This window comes from Leptopilina boulardi, unplaced genomic scaffold (assembly GCF_019393585.1).
Source record: "Leptopilina boulardi isolate dan_hultmark-lab unplaced genomic scaffold, ZJU_Lbou_2.1 LbouV2_41, whole genome shotgun sequence".
In the NCBI taxonomy this organism is placed as follows: domain Eukaryota; kingdom Metazoa; phylum Arthropoda; class Insecta; order Hymenoptera; family Figitidae; genus Leptopilina; species Leptopilina boulardi.
Genome location: NW_026137985.1, coordinates 506001 through 526427, shown reverse-complemented (window position 1 = coordinate 526427; position 20427 = coordinate 506001). Strand labels below are relative to the sequence as shown.

The 20427-nt window shown below is 30.6% G+C and overlaps 1 protein-coding gene across 5 annotated transcripts in view; it reads right to left on the bottom strand.

The window, feature by feature from the left end:
* LOC127289468 (nuclear nucleic acid-binding protein C1D-like) overlaps positions 1–20427 on the bottom strand; it is a 31589-nt gene that overhangs the window by 5007 nt on the left and 6155 nt on the right. Inside the window, exons 2-3 of one of the 5 annotated variants that reach the window (XM_051317420.1) lie at positions 11304–11526; positions 10902–11138 (exon numbers count right to left, since the gene is read on the bottom strand). The exons of 3 other annotated variants lie outside the window; for them this stretch is intronic. The gene's annotated coding sequence lies outside the window, so the exon portion shown is untranslated. The remainder of the gene's footprint in view (positions 1–10901; positions 11139–11303; positions 11527–20427) is intronic. One more of the 5 variants, XM_051317421.1, reaches the window with a different exon arrangement.

Below are 20427 nucleotides of genomic sequence, written 5' to 3'. Positions count from 1 at the left end.
ACGTATGATCTGTAGTACTGTAAACGTATAAAATATAATAGCAATTTTTCATATGTAACTTGACATCGTATTATAAAAATGTAAAATATTATTAAATTATGAGTGTTTTGCAACATTTGTTAACGTTATTTAATGCAAAACATATATATTTACAAAGTATGAAGCAGAATATTATTATTGAAACAATTATTCATTATTTAATAATAGGTGTCCCACTGTTTAACACAAACCTTCAAAACAAGAAAAATGTATCAAGTTCCTAAAACTTGAAATTTTTCTATTTAATTGCAATATAATTTAAATAGAATATATGCATTATGTAGAAAAGAGTTCAAACTTTATCGTAATACCAAAAAGTATCCAAAAATATATAAAATTGACATATTAATATGTCTTTGAAAAAAAAGTGTCCCACTGTTTGTCACTCTCCCCTATATACATATATACAGATATATGAATATTTTTTTTTATTTTTAAAACAAAAAGGAAGAAGATTAAGATTTTAGACGATGATGTTCTTATGCCATTTTCAACCGTCTAGATAGAGAAACGCAATGTTAAACAAAGAAGTACTTATGTTATATTCCTTGGTGTAAGAAAGAAAGGTATGCGTTACCTATTCAGTTTTATACTTTCTTTATAGCTTTTTCACGTGATAAAGGGAGAAAGAAATAATTACCTGGGTCCTCAGAGTTATTAATTAATCCTCTTTAACAGATTGCAGGTCAAGCGAACCCTCATTTGCAAAATAAAGATATATCTTACTCTCTCCATAACTTGTTCTTTTCTCTATCACCGAAAACCTAGCAGGGGTCCGGACGGAACGAATGAATGAATACCAAGATTATTATAGTTAATTACAATATATTTGTCTTAGAGTTTAATAACCTTTTTTTATAAGTAAATGAATTTTATAATATTACAGATTTAAGGGGAGTTAACACCCTTATTTTGAGTCCTTTAAATTGTAATCAACGCAGGAAGTTATATTTTTTTCTCGCATCATTTTGGTCCTAAAAACATACAGGATGGTAAAAAAAATAAAATTTTAATTTTTGACCATTTTATAAATAAGTCTTAAAAAATTAATATTTTAAATATTAAATTACTTCTTTTACATTTTTGACTATTTTTCATGGCCAATTTTTTTCCACGCTTTTTTATTGATTCTTAAGAATCTTTCGTATAGATTTTTCAAAGATTTTAATTTTTTTCATAAAAAGAAAGAAAAATATGAATTAAAACATCATTCCACTCTCCTATCAAATATGTTTCTCCTTTCACAATTTTAAGTATTTTTCATCGTCAAATTTTTTTCACACTTTTTTTAATGATTCTTAGGGTATATATATATATTTCTTTACCGTCAATCGATATTTATTAATTGAAAATTTTGTTATTGAAGAAGGAAATAGTTGAATTTATTGTATTTTAATGTAATCACTTTATTTATAGTTCTTATCATACTAATTATATGTTTCCTTCTTCAAAAATAGAAATTTTCAATTGGTAAATATCAATAGTCGGTAACAAAAGTTTACTTATACCCATAAAATCAAATAATTAAATGTGCTTACCTTATAATACATAAGGACTTGCTCAACATTTACAATAACTGCCTAAAATATTAAGTCTTTCCCAATGAGTGGGAAAATTGGCAAATTAATCACGATCTTAAAAGGACAAGGATTTATCAGATCCAAAATCATTTTGACTATTATGACTATAAAAAGAATGTGAACAAAGGGTACCCGGAGGGTTCTGTCTTAGGCCGTGCTATCTGGAATATCATTTCGAGCCGAACTTAAGATTGCTAGAAGACCTGGATTGTGAAGCCATTGCGTATGCAGATGGCGAAGTAATTTTGATCGAAGGCGACTTAAAATAAAAGATCACTAGAAATTAAAGGCCAAACAGCAATCAACACGATCATATAGTGATGCAATAAAAACAAACTGGCCCTTGCTCCTAGCAAGTGTGTCTAGTTAATGGTGAAGGGTTTCTTTAATAAGAGAGCTCTACCAATAATAAAGATTAATAATAAAAGAATACGACGTGTTAAGAGACTTAAATATCTGGGAATAACATTCGGCTTATCTGGAATTAATGGCATTACAGTAAGGAATCATGTTGAGGATATACACCGGAAAACCAGGACGCTCTTTGATAGCCTATCGAGACAAGCAAGAAATGTGTAATGATCTGACTTTTATTGACAAAGGATTTGCTCGCCGGATGGAGTCCGGGTACCTATTTTGACTAGTTACTTTAAATCTCGGTAGATGGCGTGAAGCTCCATCTATATTTCGATTAATTTCGAAACTATTTCTTACTATGATGTAGAGGAGAGGCGTAGTCATTGACGAGTCTTTATTTAAATCTTCGAAAGAAAATATGTTGTTTAAATAAAAGAATAATAAAATATACAAAAATGAATTATTACATAAAATAATATAAGAACGAAAGAATCTATACAATGCAAATAAAATACTAATCTCTAGAAAACGTAACGAAGAAAGAACTAGCTATTCTAGAGGAGCATTCGCTGAGCTCCGATCGCGCTCGTCATTAATCCAGAATAAAGCGGATTTAAACATATTTACCACGTTCACGAAGATGTTGATTAGGACGACGCATATTACTTTCGCGTGGGGTACTTTCTAGAATTTATCCCCTAGACGACGGTACGGACGGATACTAGGGTCGTGCATGCTAGGTCGATTATTATTCCTAATCGGGAAGAAGCTAGATATTGGATTCAGTTCCAATATTCATGCCCGACGCGAAGCTAGTGCAAAGTAATATTCACTAGGTGTCTCCTCCACCCGAAAAGCGCCTCGAGATGGGGAATCGACCTAGTGCATCATCTTTGTCAAGAGAGGAGCGACTCTACTCGACATGGATAGTCCTGGTGGAAGCGAGTGGGTAACCTGGTTCACCAGTCTTCCACGGAAGCACCCATAGAAAGTCCGGTTCACCAGGAGGGAGGAAGGCGAAGGGTGTTACTGTTCCGCAAGAGCGCCTACAGAAACAAGTACAGCTCCTTCTAGGAAGTGAGAAAGGCTCCGGTGTTCAGAGAGACGCACCTCTACTGAGCACCAGGTAGCCAGGAGTGAGTCGCTTGCAATCGTCAGAGAAGCACCTCTAGACAACTCGGAAGAAGACTGAGGAAAAGGTGCGAGACGAAAGGTATATCCACTGAATTATATACTATATGGAACAGGCAGTCCTAGTCCAGGCTGTGAGAGAGACAATCCGCAGGTATCGTCCTCTTTCTCAGTTTTGTTAGTGCGCATGTGCAGAACGCGTCATCACATTGTACAGAGAGAGAAAACGATACCTGCGGATTGTCTGTCCTTTAAGCCGCGGTTAGAGATGGACTGCCTGTTCCATACAGTATATATTTCAGTGGGTATATCACTAGCTGCTAGGTGACAGCGAGTGGTAGGGGAAGAGAGTGACACTACTACTTACGCTGTCTTTCTCTTTTTTCGCCGCGCCACTATACTACGATACTCTATCGTTACAAATGAATGGGGATTTAGATACAGTACTATGAATACAATCTATAAAGGACTTTACGTTCCTATAGCTGCGAACGCATCAGCATCTTGGTATGATAGAATATGTAAAACAGCAAAAAGAACATTAGAAATGTCTCAAAGGTATGCCCTGATCAGAATCACAGGAGCCAACCGCAACTACTCAGCTTAGTCAATGACAGTTTTGACAATAAATCTTCCGATCAATCTGGAATGTGACAGACAATCGTGCAATTACAATATACGCAATAGCAGAACTTTCGCTTTTCGAGAAAAAAACTTTCAGTTTGAGTCTTGACTGGTGATGAAATAAAAGCTTTACAAAACTCATCTAGCAAACAAGTGTACTCTCCCTTCTGGGTGAATGCAGGGCTGCACCCGAATTGCGTCCCGAGGGGCGCCAGTTAGGTACTGAATTGCGTGCCGCGGTCCAAAATTGTCATGTTGAATTGCGTGCGCGTTGAAAAATGTGAGAACCACTGGCCTCAAGTTCCCCTCCCACCGAATCTGTACGAAGATACATATATTTGAAATAAGAATTTAAATATATAATTAGTTGTCAATAAACCTGTTTTGTGACAGTTTTTTTGTTTTGTATATATATTTGTAGTGTATATCGATTGAAATGGAAAAATTAAATGTAATGATTGCAGAGAAAGGTAAGACTTTGATACTCGTTGACAATTTTAAGTTTTGTTTTCAATAAAAATTAAAAAATGAAATTCAACGGTGGGCATGCTCAAAAAGAATGTGTAAAGCATTTCTTAAAGTTAATGACCAATATGATGTGATAGAAAGTAATTTGAATCACGATCATAAACCGGACAATGAGAAAATAATAAATCGTCAGAAATTAAGTAATAGTTGAAAGCGTAAAGCTGTCGACGATCCCTCTGATCGCCCAGCAAAAATTTTGCAAAAAGAACTAATAAAAGGTGATGTTGATAGATTAGATTTAAGCGACGTTCGTCTCATAAAAAATAATATGAATTACGCGCGACGAATGATAATCCCTAAATTGCCAGATAGCTTAGAATCACTTCACAATAGTCTATCGACCTTGGACATAAAAACAAATAAAAATGAAAATTTCTTGATGGTAAATGACGATTTAAATAATATAGTTTTATTTTCAACTGAAGTTAATTTAAAATTTCTATGTAATTTAAATATAGTGTTTGTCGATGGAACGTTCTACAGTTGCCCTTCACTCTTTAAACAAGTCTTTATTATTCACGGACATCATGAAAATATATATATATATATACCAATAGCTTTTTTTTTACTTAACCCTCGGAGCACATACTGGGTCACACAGACCCTGTCATTAATTTCAATGAAGTGTAATTTGAAAAGTCGGCAATACAACACGAACCTAAGGCCATATAGTGGTAACTAACTAATAAGGAATAATAAGTAACATGATAATCCAAAGAAAATAATAAAATACTAGTAAATATGTTATTAAAAAAGTATAGTTTTAAAAAGTTGTGTCGAAAATCACATTTTTATCGTCTTAAAAGTTACCTTCGTTAAACTACAAAATAAATACCTTTTTTAAAAAATAAAATAAGGTGGTATTTTTTCCCTTATTCTAACACACTTCGAGAATATAAATCCCAATTTTTAGCTTAAAATATTAAAAATTACAAAAGTTACATTTTTTTTAAATTCAATTTTTTCTTTTTAATTAGTTAACTTCACGAATTTTTTTTCAATATGCAAATAATTTAATAATATTTCTAAACTGCATATTCTTATTTTACAAGGTTCAATGAATAAAAAAATATTTTTTTTGTGTTGATCAGTCCAATAGTTCAAAAATGGGGGAGTTTTGTAAAGTAAACAGGGTCATAGCGACCCAGACTGTGCTACTTGTTCGAAAAAAGAGGTGTGTGCTCCGAGGGTTAAAGATAAAAAATCTGAATCTTATCAGAAAGTATTTGAAATTTTATTGCTAGAATGCTTAAAATTAAAAGTAACTTTTTCACCAAAATTAATTTATGTAGACTTCGAAAAAGCAATTCATAATGCAATTCGTGCAACTATGTCAAATTCATTAATAAAATGCTGCCGTTTTCATTTAAGTCAAAATTTTTTGAAGAAAATTCAGGAATTGCATCTGGTAGCAGATTATAAAGATGTAAATTCTGAAATTGGAAAGTTTTTAAAATTATTTTTTGGTGTGACATTTATAAATCCCGAAAACGTTGAATCAGTTTTTATTGGCGACTTTATTTCTGTTATTCCTGATGATGATAGACTAATGAGATTTTGTGAATACGTTTTAGAAAATTACATAAGATGCAAATTCTGAATTTCCTCCTCATATTTGGGCAGAATTTTCGAATTCTATAACACATACTACTAATGACTGTGAATGTTTCCATTCTAAAGGGTATAGGGGGTTAAGGATACAAAAATTGCCGTTGCAGGTATTCTGTTCAAATTGACACCATATATTGCTACCCCTATGAATATAAAATTCTGCAAGTATGAACCCATAATTCGAATTTTTGGGGGAGTTATGGTGGGGGAAAGGAAAATAAAGAAATCCATTTTTCTCGAAAACTACTGAACCGATTTTAATGAGCTTTGAATATGTTATACATGTCGCTAAGACAATTCTAAAAAAAAAATCTCAAAATTTTTTTTTGAAAAAAAGTCAAAAAAAATTAATTTTGAAATTTTCAAAAATTTTTTTTGGGGTGATTTTTTGAAGTGACCACTTTAATTTTTTTTTAAAAGTTACCTTATAATATCCCCTTTAACATATATTTTTTTCAGATTTTTAAAAAATGTAGTTTTTGAATAATTTAACGAAAACCATCGTCGCGCTACATGACGCAGCGCGCACAGTGTGCTGATGCAGTATACAGGGTATTCCAAAAGTATGGAAACTTTCAAATATCTCGAAAAGTACGAATTTTTGTAAAAAAATGTTCAAGACAAAAGTTGTTCCAAACAAAAAGATGTACATCTTTGAAACCAAAAAATTGGGCCCGGAGCCCAATGTTGGGCCCTACAATGAAAAAAGTGGTTTTCTTAAATGAGACCACTAATTTTCAGTATCAAATTCGTAATCCCCATGAAATTCTGCGTTCAAACATGTGGTATAAGTGTCCAAAATATTGGGCCTAATCCAAGATATTGGGTCCAAAATTTATCAACAGATAAATAAATTTTAGAAAATCGCATCTTGGAGGGATTTTGAGATCACAGGATTAGAAATTGAGCATAGAGCCCGATGTAAGATTCTGCAGTCCAATGTGAGGGCCCAATATTTTTGGAATTTGTACCACAAGTCTAAGCCCATAATTTCATAACGATTACGAAATACAAGAAAACTAATTTTTTTACTGCCTCACATTGGGCTGCGAAATCTTACATTGGGCTCTGTGCCCAATTTGAAAAGTAGCTTTGAATTTTTAATCCTGTGACCCCAAAAACTACAAAAGATGCGATTTTATAAATTTATTTATTTAACGAAAAATGTTGGGCCTAATCCCAGACATTGGGCCCAATATTTTTTGGCTTTTGTACTACAAGTTTAAACCCAGAATTTCATAACGATTCTGAAATGGATACTGAAAATTAGTGGGTTTTATTTAAACAACTAATTTTTTTAATGTGGGCCTCACATTGGGCCGCGGTATCTTACATTGGGCTTTGTGTACAATTTGAAAATTAGCTTCGAATTTCTAATCCTGTGATCTCAAAATCCCTCCAAGATGCGATTTTTTAAATTTATTTATTTAACGAAAAATGTTGGGCCTAATCCCAGACATTGGGCCCAATATTTTTTGGCTTTTGTACTACAAGTTTAAACCCAGAATTTCATAACGATTCTGAAATGGATACTGAAAATTAGTGGGTTTTATTTAAACAACTAATTTTTTTTACCGTGGGCCTCACATTGGGCGGCGGAATCTTACATTGGGCTCTATGCCCAATTTGAAAATTAGCTTCCAATTTCTAATCCTGTGATCTCAAAATCCCTCCAAGATGCGATTTTTTTAAATTTATTTATCTGTTGATAAATTTTGGACCCAATATCTTGGATTAGGCCCAATATTTTGGACACTTATACCACATGTTTGAACGCAGAATTTCATGGGGATTACGAATTTGATACTGGAAATTAGTGGTCTCATTTAAGAAAACCACTTTTTTCATTGTAGGGCCCAACATTGGGCTCCGGGCCCAATTTTTTGGTTTCAAAGATGTACATCTTTTTGTTTGGAACAACTTTTGTCTTGAACATTTTTTACAAAAATTCGTACTTTTCGAGATATTTGAAAGTTTCCATACTTTTGGAATACCCTGTATACTGCATCAGCACACTGTGCGCGCTGCGTCATGTAGCGCGACGATGGTTTTCGTTAAATTATTCAAAAACTACATTTTTTAAAAATCTGAAAAAAATATATGTTAAAGGGGATATTATAAGGTAACTTTTAAAAAAAATTAAAGTGGTCACTTCAAAAAATCACCCCAAAAAAAATTTTTGAAAATTTCAAAATTAATTTTTTTTGACTTTTTTTCAAAAAAAAATTTTGAGATTTTTTTTTTAGAATTGTCTTAGCGACATCTATAACATATTCAAAGCTCATTAAAATCGGTTCAGTAGTTTTCGAGAAAAATGGATTTCTTTATTTTCCTTTCCCCCACCATAACTCCCCCAAAAATTCGAATTATGGGTTCATACTTGCAGAATTTTATATTCATAGGGGTAGCAATATATGGTGTCAATTTGAACAGAATACCTGCAACGGCAATTTTTGTATCCTTAACCCCCTATACCCTTTAACTCATTTTTTTATGAAGCTCAGACAAATATTTTTAATTTCATTGAAGCATTGAAAGGCAATTTGACATTTACCTAATACCCCTCGGCACGCAATTCGATTGGAAGGGGTTCATACCTGGGATTCGGCACGCATTTCGGGCACACCGATCCGGACAATTGATCAGGATCTCATATAAAGGAGGAAGCAAAAAGTTACATAGTGCTACACGAATATGTATAAATAATTTTAAAAAATTTTAAACATAAAATAACATTAAAACATATATAGTTATATGCAATTAAAAACCTTTGTAAATTTGAATGGGCAATTTCAATTTTGTGGCGGGCGTCTATCCGCGCTACCTAGTTCCCCCACTCCGACTTCGGGAGCAAGGAAAAATGATGAACTCCCTCTGGCCCTCTTTATAAACAAGATAAAAATTTCCTACAATGTTTACAATTTTTTTATCTTATAGTACATAAATTAAGATTTAAGTACTGTAAATTTGACTAAAAAATATTAATAATTATAGTGTCAGGAAGTTTTTGAAAATAAAAAATTATCCCCCCACTTTAAACTATATCGTTTTTCTTCTTTTTGAAAGTTTTGTAAAGAAAAAAGAAATTCAATGGCGTTTATTACAACTCGACAGAGTAAAAAATGGCCGAGTAATTGCAATTGTTTATAACTAAAAAAAGTACCCTTTTTTCTTTATCGATAATTATGCAATTAAATATTGAAATTCGATAATTTTCTTTGTACATAATAGTATTCCTCTTAAAGAATAAAATGAAAGAAAAAAAATTAAATTCGCTTCATATCGTTCTGTAGAAATTAGGTTGAAAAACAAAATGTTTTTAATTAACAAATGGAATAATTTATAAACTATTCATCCGATTGGGTTGGAAATATTTTCATTTTGTTCAGTATTACGAGGGGCACATTTTCCATAAAGTTTCAGTCCAATCGGATTATTATTAATAAAATTATTAAACAATAAATAAAAAGGCCATTTTTAATGCTTTAAATTCAATAACTTTTAAACAAATAATCCGATTTTAACTTTCGACCCACCATTTTGTAGGTATTTTTTACACCTATCTTTTTTAATCACAACTTTTTCCTCTAAAATGTAGAGGAAAGCAACGAGCATCAAAAAACCATTTTCCGCCAACTTTGATGTTTATTTATAACATTTTCCGCAACCGGAAATGGAGAGCAAACTATGGGGCCTTCATACTATCCCTCCAAACTATCGAAATCCGTTTAGAACAGCCTGTTTACATTTAATGGCACTTTTTGTCTTTATTGACTGGCCTATTTTAGACCAATTCAGGTTTAAAAGAATTGGTGAGTGCAACTCTTGTCGCCAAGTTGAAAAAAATCCTGTTTTACTGTTCTTCAAATCACGGTAATCGTTAATAGAAGATGTTTAACTTTAAAGGCACTTTTCTATCGCCATATTAATAAGTTTAAATTGTTATTTGTTTTTAAAATATTGTTTTCAGTATTTTGGTATGAATTGTTGATACTGTAACGTCCTGCGTTATTTTATTAGATTAGAATTGGTTGGTCAATTAGGCATACAAAAAAACATAAAGATTTTGGATAAACAACAATGAAGGAAGTTTGATTCAAATTGTTGTTTGATAAAAAGAAATTGAGAAGTTTCAAAGCAAATTCATGTTGGATTACGTAAGTGATACTTCATTATTTTATCTTTTACATTTCATAAATAAATTTCATTCAATTTTTGTGAATTTACTAATTTGTTGTAATATATAATAATTTTCAGTTGTTTTGAAAATGTTTTTTTATGATTACACTGGGTTACAAAAAAAATTTAGTAAATTATTTAAAAAAATTAATTGTTTTAAAATTTTGTATTGAAACAACTTAGGGTACAGTCACACTATCTCGTGCAGGCAGAAACATTTGACCGTTTACAATTTATTTAAATATATACTCAGTCTTTAGTAACTTTCTATTTACAACTAAAATTTTTGGAAAATGACTAGAAAGTTACTAAATTTGTACTAGATTTCATCAATGTGTGAACGGCAAAATGTTCTTGCATGCATGAGATACTGTGACCGTACCCTAAAAAAAAAGTTGGCGCGCGCATGTTTTATCTAGTCCAAAGTCAGTTCACACAATCCGCCAGGGTTAGTACATTAACAGAACATATTTTGGAAATTCTCAGGACATAGTTGGAACATTTTTAGAATACTTCCGAGAAAATTTCTAGAACATTTTAGGAACGTTGTTGGCATTTCATAGATATTTTTAGAAAAAATAACATTATTCCACAGAGAGAGTTGGAAACCAAAGGAAAATTTGGAATTGACGCGCTGAAGAGTTTTACATATTTGATAAATATATTTGCTTTATAGTAATTAAAAATTTATAATTTTGTATTATAATCTGTTAAAAAGGGTAATTTAAGTTTCAAAATATAAAGTAGATTGTCTATTAAAACATTTTGAAATTTGGAAAAATTAAAATTATTGGTAAAATTTGATTAGTGTCAGCAATCCTAGAATTCAATGCGAGCTTAGTTCAGACTTACCCCATTTTTCTTGTTTATTAATTGATACTTTTTGAAAAAAGCTTACAAGTTTTTTTTTAGTTATTTTGGTATGTTATCTATTATTATTTCCAGAGAAAACATTTCATTTGTTTGATTCTCTGTATCTTTCATTTTAACTTTTCATCTTTGACTTTCAAAGAACATGTGCCTTATATTGTGCCCAGATTTTCATTCTTTTTCGTTCATTAACATATTTTTCATTGTATGTATTGTTATCTTTTTTAATAAAAATAATCATATTAATAAAAACATAATTAAAAATCATTCTTTAATAAAACAGTATATATGAAATTTCACATGAAGTAAGATTTCAATTAATTTCGATTTCATTAATAAAGAATGTCTCCCTTTACTAATGATCACTTTTTTTCTTCTTGTTACCTTACATATTCCAGCAGTTGCCTTAATATTGTAACCGTAGATAAATGTAAATTCACAATTGTCTGATTTACTCAAAAAGTATTTTTCATTTCATAGTTTAGAAAAAACATAAGTAGTGATTTTTGTCTTCAAGAATATCGCTATCATTTTTAATGATGTCATTTAAGATTTTTTCCATTACTCTCCTCAACTTTCTGAACCTTTTGAAATGAATTTAGTATACCTAAAATAGAAAGTTTATTTTAACACAATTATAAATAAAATTTGATGCAGTGTCAACGGTACAAAAAAAATTTTAACAAGTTTATACAGATAAAACAAGTTGTAAATTCAGATGTTCATTACATGAACATTTTGCTTCCTCTTTACGATCAGCAAAAAAATTTGCTTCCTCGTGGAGAAAGCAAAACTTTATTGCCAAAATGTGAATTTTTAATTTTTTAACTTTCATTAATTCTTTAAATTTACTTCAAATGTATACTTTATATATATCGATCGATTCGTCTTGACGTAAGGAATACAATTATTTCATATATAAACTTCAATTTAAAAAATCACAAAATTTTATAGCCTAAATGTGAATTTTTGATTTTTTAACTTTCATTAATTCTTTAAATTTACCTTAAATGTATACTTTATAAATATGGATCGATTCGTCATGACGTAAGGAAAATGATTTTATTATATATAACCTCAAATTTTTCTATTTACAAATTTTTTCGATTAAAAAAAAATTTTTGCAAAAAAGACGATAAAATTTTTTTTTGGGTATTTTTCAAAATCCTTTGGTCAGATTTGAGATATTAATATGATAAATGAACCTGCCAAATTTTATCTAAATTCATTAAAACCTGTTAAAGTTATCTTCTAAACAAAAAAGGGATCCACACACATACATACATCCGGACAATTGATCAGGTTCTCATATAACATGTTACTATAAAGAAAAAAATTTGTTTCCGCCACTTTTTAAAGTTTTATAAATGAAAGGACTACAAAAATTTCATATATCAAAAAGTTAAAAAAAACTTGCAGAATCATTTTTCGAGTACTTTAGTTTGCGAAACACTGTTTGCAAAAATATTCATTGCACATTTGGAAAAAGTGATTTCTGATTTCACAACTATTAGAAGAGCAATATTTTCTTTTTTTGGAACTGTTTAAATTGTAACTTTTCACTCCACCTTATTTCTTTTCCTAGTAATGCCAACTAAAACTTATTAAAAAATTTTTAGCTAGAGTTTTTCTCCTTCCGATCATGATTTTATACATTGAATGAACCGCAATAAAATTACCGAAATCCATAATTACTTTCAAAAGAAGATAACAAATAACTACAATACTGGTAGAGATCCATATTATCCATAAAGTTTGTTTTAATTTCTAAACGCACTAGGCACTGCTATCACATCTTTACTTTGTTCGAATATCGTTTTCTGACTGTTAGTGGACTAATTCTTACACACAAGTTTAAAGTAAAGAAACTTATTTTGAATCCATATTGTAATGTTATTTGGACCGCTATTTTTGTAATTCATTACTTTAAATGCCCTTCTTACAGAATTTATTTCCAAAACAGACTTCTCCTTGACTCAATGTCTTTGGACGAGTATTTTTTTTAAATGGACGAGTAGATCAGAACTTGTGAAATAATTGTAACAATAAAGATGTCAGTTAGCGAGTTTTTTAGTAGTTTAAAGAAGTAGTTGTAATATTTTGGCGATCTGGCAGTTCTGACAAAACTTCTGGCGGCACCTCATTTAAAGAACTCAAGTTTTGAGTCGGTGGTATTTCCGGATGTTCAGTGGCATCATTTTGTTATCGGCAATAATCCTCAAGGCAGTAACTTTTTCACGATTCCGAGCATAAGTGAGATCCTCAGTTTTACACCCTTTCCATATCGTTACAGTGTCCCCAACAGTAACTGCAATAGCTCCAGCTGCACATTCTGTTGTATTCTAACATCTCGAATATTTGATGAAAGCTTTTCCATCGTAGTGATTGTAATATAGAAATCATCGCTAGGAGATTGGCAGCACCGATTAATATCGATGACCGACTGACCCACATAGCACGACATTTTTTAGCAAGTTTGCACGGCAAACTTACGAAGTTTGCATTGCAAGTTTTCTGCAAACTTGCGAAGTGTATAGAAATGTCCTCAGTGCTGCAAGTTTATAATGAAAACTTGCCGAAAATTTTCAATGATAGTTGCTCAAAATGTGTTATAACTGGTGAATACATTAAACGAACAACAAAACGCAAAAATGGAAAGAAAAATAAGAACCAACGGAAAAAGAAGGGCACAGTATGCTTTCCCGGAACTAAACCTTTTGCAGTTAAAACTGATGAAGACTTTGCAAGAGGTGATTATGAAGAGTTTGACACCGGGAGGGAAACAATTTTACAATCCATTCCAAATTTTGGTTGTATTTCAAATGTTCCGTTAGACTATATGCATTTAGTTTTATTAGGTGTGATGAAAAAACTTCTTAAATTGTGGATTACTGGTCCATTGAAAATTCGATTAAGTGCAGTAGATGTTGGAAGAATAGATAAAAGAATGCGTACTGTTCGTCACAATATACCAAGTGAATTTTCAAGAAAACCTAGATCAATATTATTATACCGTTTTTGGAAGGCAACAGAATTCCGTACATTTCTATTGTACGCGGGGCCTGTTGCTCTACAAGGTATTGTTTCTTCTGAAATATTCGATAATAACAAATAGGGTCAGTCAGTTTCAGGCGTTTAAAGCTTATCTAATTTTTTTTTCTGCTGCATAAAATTAATCCTGGGAATGTAAATAACAACTTTCAAAAAAATAAATCCGCAAATATTACCTTTTAAACGAAGAAACTTACGTAATTTGGGAAAATAAGGATTTTGTCCCTATTTACCCCAACTGATGTAAGAAGATAAATTACATATATTTTCTGCCTTGTGATTAAAAATGTGTTTGCAATATACAGGGCTTTCCAATTGCATATGCCTTAATGGAGAGTAAATCAGAAACTTCATGCATGTTGGTGTTATAAGGTACAGAAAATACGTCCAAATTAAATGTGACATCAGCTATGTCAGATTTTGAGGCAGCTTTGCAAAATTCAATTTCGTTTCATTTTCCTTAAGCCGAAACGTATGGGTGCTTCTTCCACTATACGAAGGTAAAATTTATTGAATTATACCTTCATACGTTATTTTGTTTTTATGTGGCCTTGATGGCAATTTTCTACTTCGCGTCCGTAAACGAATTAAAAAGATATTTGAAGAAAAGCATGTTCTCAAACAACTAATGGCTATGGTTCTTCTGCCACCAGAAAAATTCTTCAAAGATATGAAGAAATATAAAGGACCAAGTCTCAAGAGTAACAACTGATTCTAGCTGTGTTGTTTCAATATTACGAGAATCAGTGGCTTTAAAGGGTTGGACCTGAGGGTTTTAGTGTTCGTGTTGAATAGGAGAACAAATAATGTTTTGGAATAGTACTATATAGAAGATTATCAACAATTATTAAAAAAAAGCCAAGCACCTCATAATTCATAAGTGAGTACGTTATACTGCAATATAACGTACGAATAATTACAAACTTGATTGGATTCGCTTACAACTCGTTACTCGAGGCTTTTTGAGATTGCTGATTACGAATCTATAATTCCAAACTCTTTAATTAAGGCAGCAGACACCAAAGGGTAAATGGATTAAATTTCATATAATAAAAAATTAACAAATTTGGGGTTACAATTCAATATAGATTTTCTTAAAGAACTTAACAAATTTTGATTTTATGATGGTGTATTCAGACAATGAATTTAATTAATTTAGCCATGTCGGAGGCAAATGTTTTTAAAATTTAAACTTTTTACTTTTGAAAGATACAAGTCTCCAAACGCAGCAAGCTTGACGAAAGGTTGGACAAATTTTTTCAAAAATTTATTTAGCCAAATCAATGCTAATTGAAAAATTTCTTTTCTTTTTGACAAATGTTCACAATGTTAAGGCCAAAATAGAAGTTTATGGCATACGGAAGCATACTGTACAGCTGATAATTGCGCCATATTTAAATTTGAAATACCTCCGAATGGCAGAACGGAACATGATATTGCAGTGCATTTTCTCGAAATGTTGGACTGACAAAATGAATGAGTAGTTTAAGGTAAGCATTCCATATTACGTTCTTTCCTTTAAGCATAACAAGTGCTTAAAGACTTCCCGAAAAGATGGCAAAATATGGTATGAAGTAGCACATTGTACGCATACTGGTTGTGCTACTTTCGAATTCAGTATTTTATCCGTAAATCAAAATGAAACCCACTTCACTGTGAATGTATATAGAAAGGGTTTCTTTAAGCATAATAATGAAATCCGTCGCCGCTTCCTCCATTAAGATGAAAGAAATCTACTTTCTTAAGAAGTAAAGCACAAGAAACCTAGTATTGTCAATTTTAAAATTCTTTCCCACATTTTAGAAAGAATTTTAGAGCAAGGAAATAGGAATGAAGCGATAGTAATCGCGATGTAATCTTGAAAAAAATCGAGCTAAAGCAAGCCCAATAACAATTTAGATCCTGATTTCCATATATTTCTTTTTAAATTAAAAGACAAGTATCTTTCAGAAGAGAGATATAAAGGGCTGTATATACAGGGACTTATTTAGGCACAAAATCTTCACTCGTTTCTTGTATTATTGTTTTCAGAAGGTCAAGTGAAATATGTTGTCTCAATTAGCCGTGAACGAAAAGATTTTTCTTATTTTGATGCAACTGGAATAGTTATACAAGATCCATCTGACGGACAAAAAAACATACATCATATCACAATGTCAACTTACTAACTTATTGTCTTGATCTTTTTGTAATTGCAAAAAAAAATTTTAAAGAAGATGATACGAAGCCTATGATAGACAACATTGAGGTCAATTGGACTTTAACTTCAATCATGTTGCAAGTCATTCAACAGCATGTCCCTTCCTCAATACTTAAAATTTATTAGGCATAATGTATATAAAGATACCGGAAAAGTAGAAACCGAGTTAGACATTTCTGTTATACACACTTGCGCATTCCATTTTATCAAAAAAAGATGGGCAAAGCAGTATAATATTTATAAGAGAGGAAACAGCTATGCGTTACCAATGACATGTATTATCCTAACTAACTCATACAACTGACATTTACACTGCTGCTCAAATTGTCATCAACTTGGTAATAGTGTTTGGATGACAAAAATATGAAAAATTTCAATGAAGATTTAAAAATCGAAGACAGAAATATTTCATCGGAATTATTTTTTCAGTCATCCTTTTCTCATTTCTTCGAAAAATAGTAAATAGTACTTTTGATAAAATCAAGTCAGCAAGTAGTGCATCTTTATTGGACAAAAACGAATTTTTTTGTTCAGCATTTTTTTTATTTGTTAAACCAAATACTTTCGTTGTATCCATTAATGTCAGGTCTTGTCATTCAAATTTTTGCTATGAGACAAGATACTAATAACGCAGTTGAAAAGTGGATGGGATTTATTAAAAACATAGAATTTAGAAAGAAAATGAAGAATCTTATTCCAAGATATATTCATTCAACGTCATGAATCGACAATGGGTGGACGATTCAAAGAAGTTCTTTTTGGATTAACAATTACAAGGCAAAACTCAAAAAAGACAAAAAATATAAATTTTAATCAAATTTTAAGGTATGACCTGTAGAATCACCTCAGTAATTACTTTTTATTTTTCTAACTTTATTAAAATTGAAAGAAAAATTCAAAACAATCAACAAAAATGAAAAAAAAAATTAAATGTAAAAAAACAAACAGAAGCAATGTAAAACCTTGCATCCATATTTTTATTATAATTTATATTATTATTATTATTATTATTATTAGTTATAACTTAATTTATTTATTTTCAGAAATTCTTTACAAAATGAAGCACGCAGAAGAGAACAGGAGCAGATTCATTTTGAACGGCAGGAGAAAGAATAATAAAATTTTAAAAAAATGTAATCATTATTTTCATTTTTAAAAGAATTTATTATTTATTACTTTTTAATCAATAAAAAATTATGTATAAAATATTTTAATAAATTATATACGGTTACAAATTATTGCGTTTAATCAAGTAAATAAATTTAAAAAAATATATTTCACTTTTTAAATTACTAGAGTTTGCATTATAAATGAATAGAATAAATGTTTCGAAGTGTAAAAAAGCCGATTTGGAATAAGAAACATAATTTTTTAAAAAGAAATAAAAGTGAAATGTGACAGCTTAAATTACCATCAATTCTTTTCGCTTATTCACAATTCTTTTTTTTTACTGGGCAGTTCTGTACAGCAGACAATTTTAAATTTCTAAAAAAAATGATTAAAAATTTTCTATTGAGACAATTATTGTCCAATTTTAGGAAGAGTAAAAATTATGTTCGCAAGGTTGAGTTCCAGAAAAGTAAATTAGTTGAACATGAAGTTAAAAATTAAAAAAGTTTAATTGTTTTTTATATTTGTATATATTAAAAAAATTTTAATGCATTTCCTTAATAAAGCAGCTATTTATTTTTCACATTGCTTTAAATGTAGGTATTTCAGAATATTATTCATTTTAAATTTAAAAGTTATTTTCGAATTCGATTCAAAGGTATAAAATATTATTCTAATACTACAGAAATATTACTACAATATTGCAGCAATCTTTAAATATTCTGTTTGTAGCAAAATTTCTTGGTAATATTGTTACAATATTGCATGCAATATACATTAAATATTGCTGCATACAGGACATTTAAAGGTTGCTGCAATATTGGAGTAATATTACACTGCAATATTAGCAATATTGCACGGGAATATTGCAGCAATATTGTACGAATATTCAGTGCTATTTGGGTAGGAAGTACTTCCGAAAAAATTTGGAAAAATGCGTGTTTTACACATAAAGCTGGGAATTATTTATCACCATATGGAAAAATTTCCGAAAATGATGTTCCGTATGACTGATAGCCCCCGGCAAACCTTATGCCATTTATCCTGGCATCTTCACAATCTTACAGGCTTCTTGGATTAAAATCTGTTAAATTAGGCCGGACGAAAATGATTTCAGTTGCTAATAATGTCCTTTGCGCGGTTGAAAAAAAACGTGTTACCAAGGTTATGTAGAAATGCGCCTCTCAATGTTTACCATTTATGAAAAAGTTTTAATAAATAGGCAGGTTCCTTTAAAAAATATCGTCGGTTTGGGTACGGATAATGCTACGGTTATGACAGATGATCGCAATTCTTTTCAAAGTAGATTAAAGGAAAAAAACCCATACTCAAAATTTCTTCCATGCGTAGACCATTCTCTAAACCTCATTGCTCAACACGCATCTTCAAAACTTCCTGCGGTAGATAAATTACTTTTATCATTACCAGCTTTTTTAAACGTGAGTCCGAAAAGGTATGCAATTTCTCGGGAAATTGTTGAAGAATTAGGTGAATCATTCAAGAAAATTCCTAGTCATTCAGATACTCGTTGGCTTGTTCGTCATCAGTGCATTACTGTGATTCTTAAATATTGGGAATTGATTATTCATTTTTTAATGTTTATTGAATCAGAAGATAAAACCCTGAAGGATAATAACTTACGATGTTTAATGAAAGAACCATTAACTTTGGCGTATTTTCATTTCTTGGAGTTCACGCTAAATAAATTCAACATTTTTAATGCCTGTTTTCAAAAACGTGAAACAATGACCCAAGAAAATTTTGATTCATCTTGTGAAAATTTCAAGCCTTTAATTGCATTGGTAAGTATTATTATTAAAAACAAAATTATAATTATTGGGAGGCATAATGTTAAGTGGAAGAAGAAGAAACAGAAGATACAGAAAATACAGATTACATTCTAATTTTATATCCAAAGAGAACAGTTGACTCATTTATAATAAATCTTTGATAAAAATTGGAAAAAAATAAACATTATGAAGGTGTTAAATTTAACAGCATATTTAACAAATTAAGGGGGGCGCCTACTTTATCAGATCAAAAAAATCGATTTTTTAAAAGTTATCTTAACTGAAAGTACAACTATCAGAGAATATGCTCTTAAAATATTACGTCAAAATACAAAGTATTTTTCGAGTTACTGCTTGTAGAACGCAATAAAGCGCGTGGCCTGGTGCGCGACTCCACTCGCGGTCTCTAATACTTTTCATAATTTGTTGCGCTTATCTACTATTACACCTACCATTAAAAGTACCATTTTTATGAGGAAGCTGAAGGGCTAATGTATGGACCTGGCATTGCCGATTAGCCTGTGACTGGCATAAGTTTTTAATAAACAGCACTTATATGTTTTTCAATCTTTAAACTCGTTTTTCTCAAAACAATGTTTTTGTAGTTTGCGTACACGATAGACAAAAATCTATTCAACCGATTAAGGTCTACCTGGGCTTGTTTTGAAGATAAAAAGTGTCTCTTCTGTATGAATTAAATTTGTTTTTGATAGAGTTAAATTTAGTGCTTTCTTTTATAGAAAAAATGAGATTTTTTTTGGCGAAAATTAAATTTTTTTTAAAAAGTCATGTAAAAATGTCAGTTTTTACTTTCTATTAAAATCTTTTAATTCATACAGAAGGCAATAACGTATATTTAAAGAAAAAATTTTGTTTTTTTGTTTTAGATAAGAATTGTGGACCCTAGGTTGTACGCAATGGGAAAATTTCAGCAGCGAGGCGTTATATATATGGCGTTTATTTTATTATTAAATTCTATTTTCATTTAATCAAAAAATTATATTTCAAAGATTTAAATATATAAGAAAACATAAATTAAATCTCGCATCGATTTATTTAAATGTGTTTGAGAAAAAAATTCCTGAAATGTACGCAGTTTTTTACCTTCTAAAGTAGGCGCCCCCCTTAAAAGGATTTCACGTTTGTAATCCTGGATTACCGCCCTGTTTTGGTCACGATTTGCTCGAAGGAATAGTAGCATATGATTTGATGTTAATGATATTGTATTTTGTTACGAAAAAATGGTTATCTTTTTCCTTATTAAATAGAAGAATAGAAAATTTTAATTATAGTATTTATGATCAAAGAGATAAACCAACTAAAATAGAATAGAAAGAAAGTAGAATTCTTAGAATTC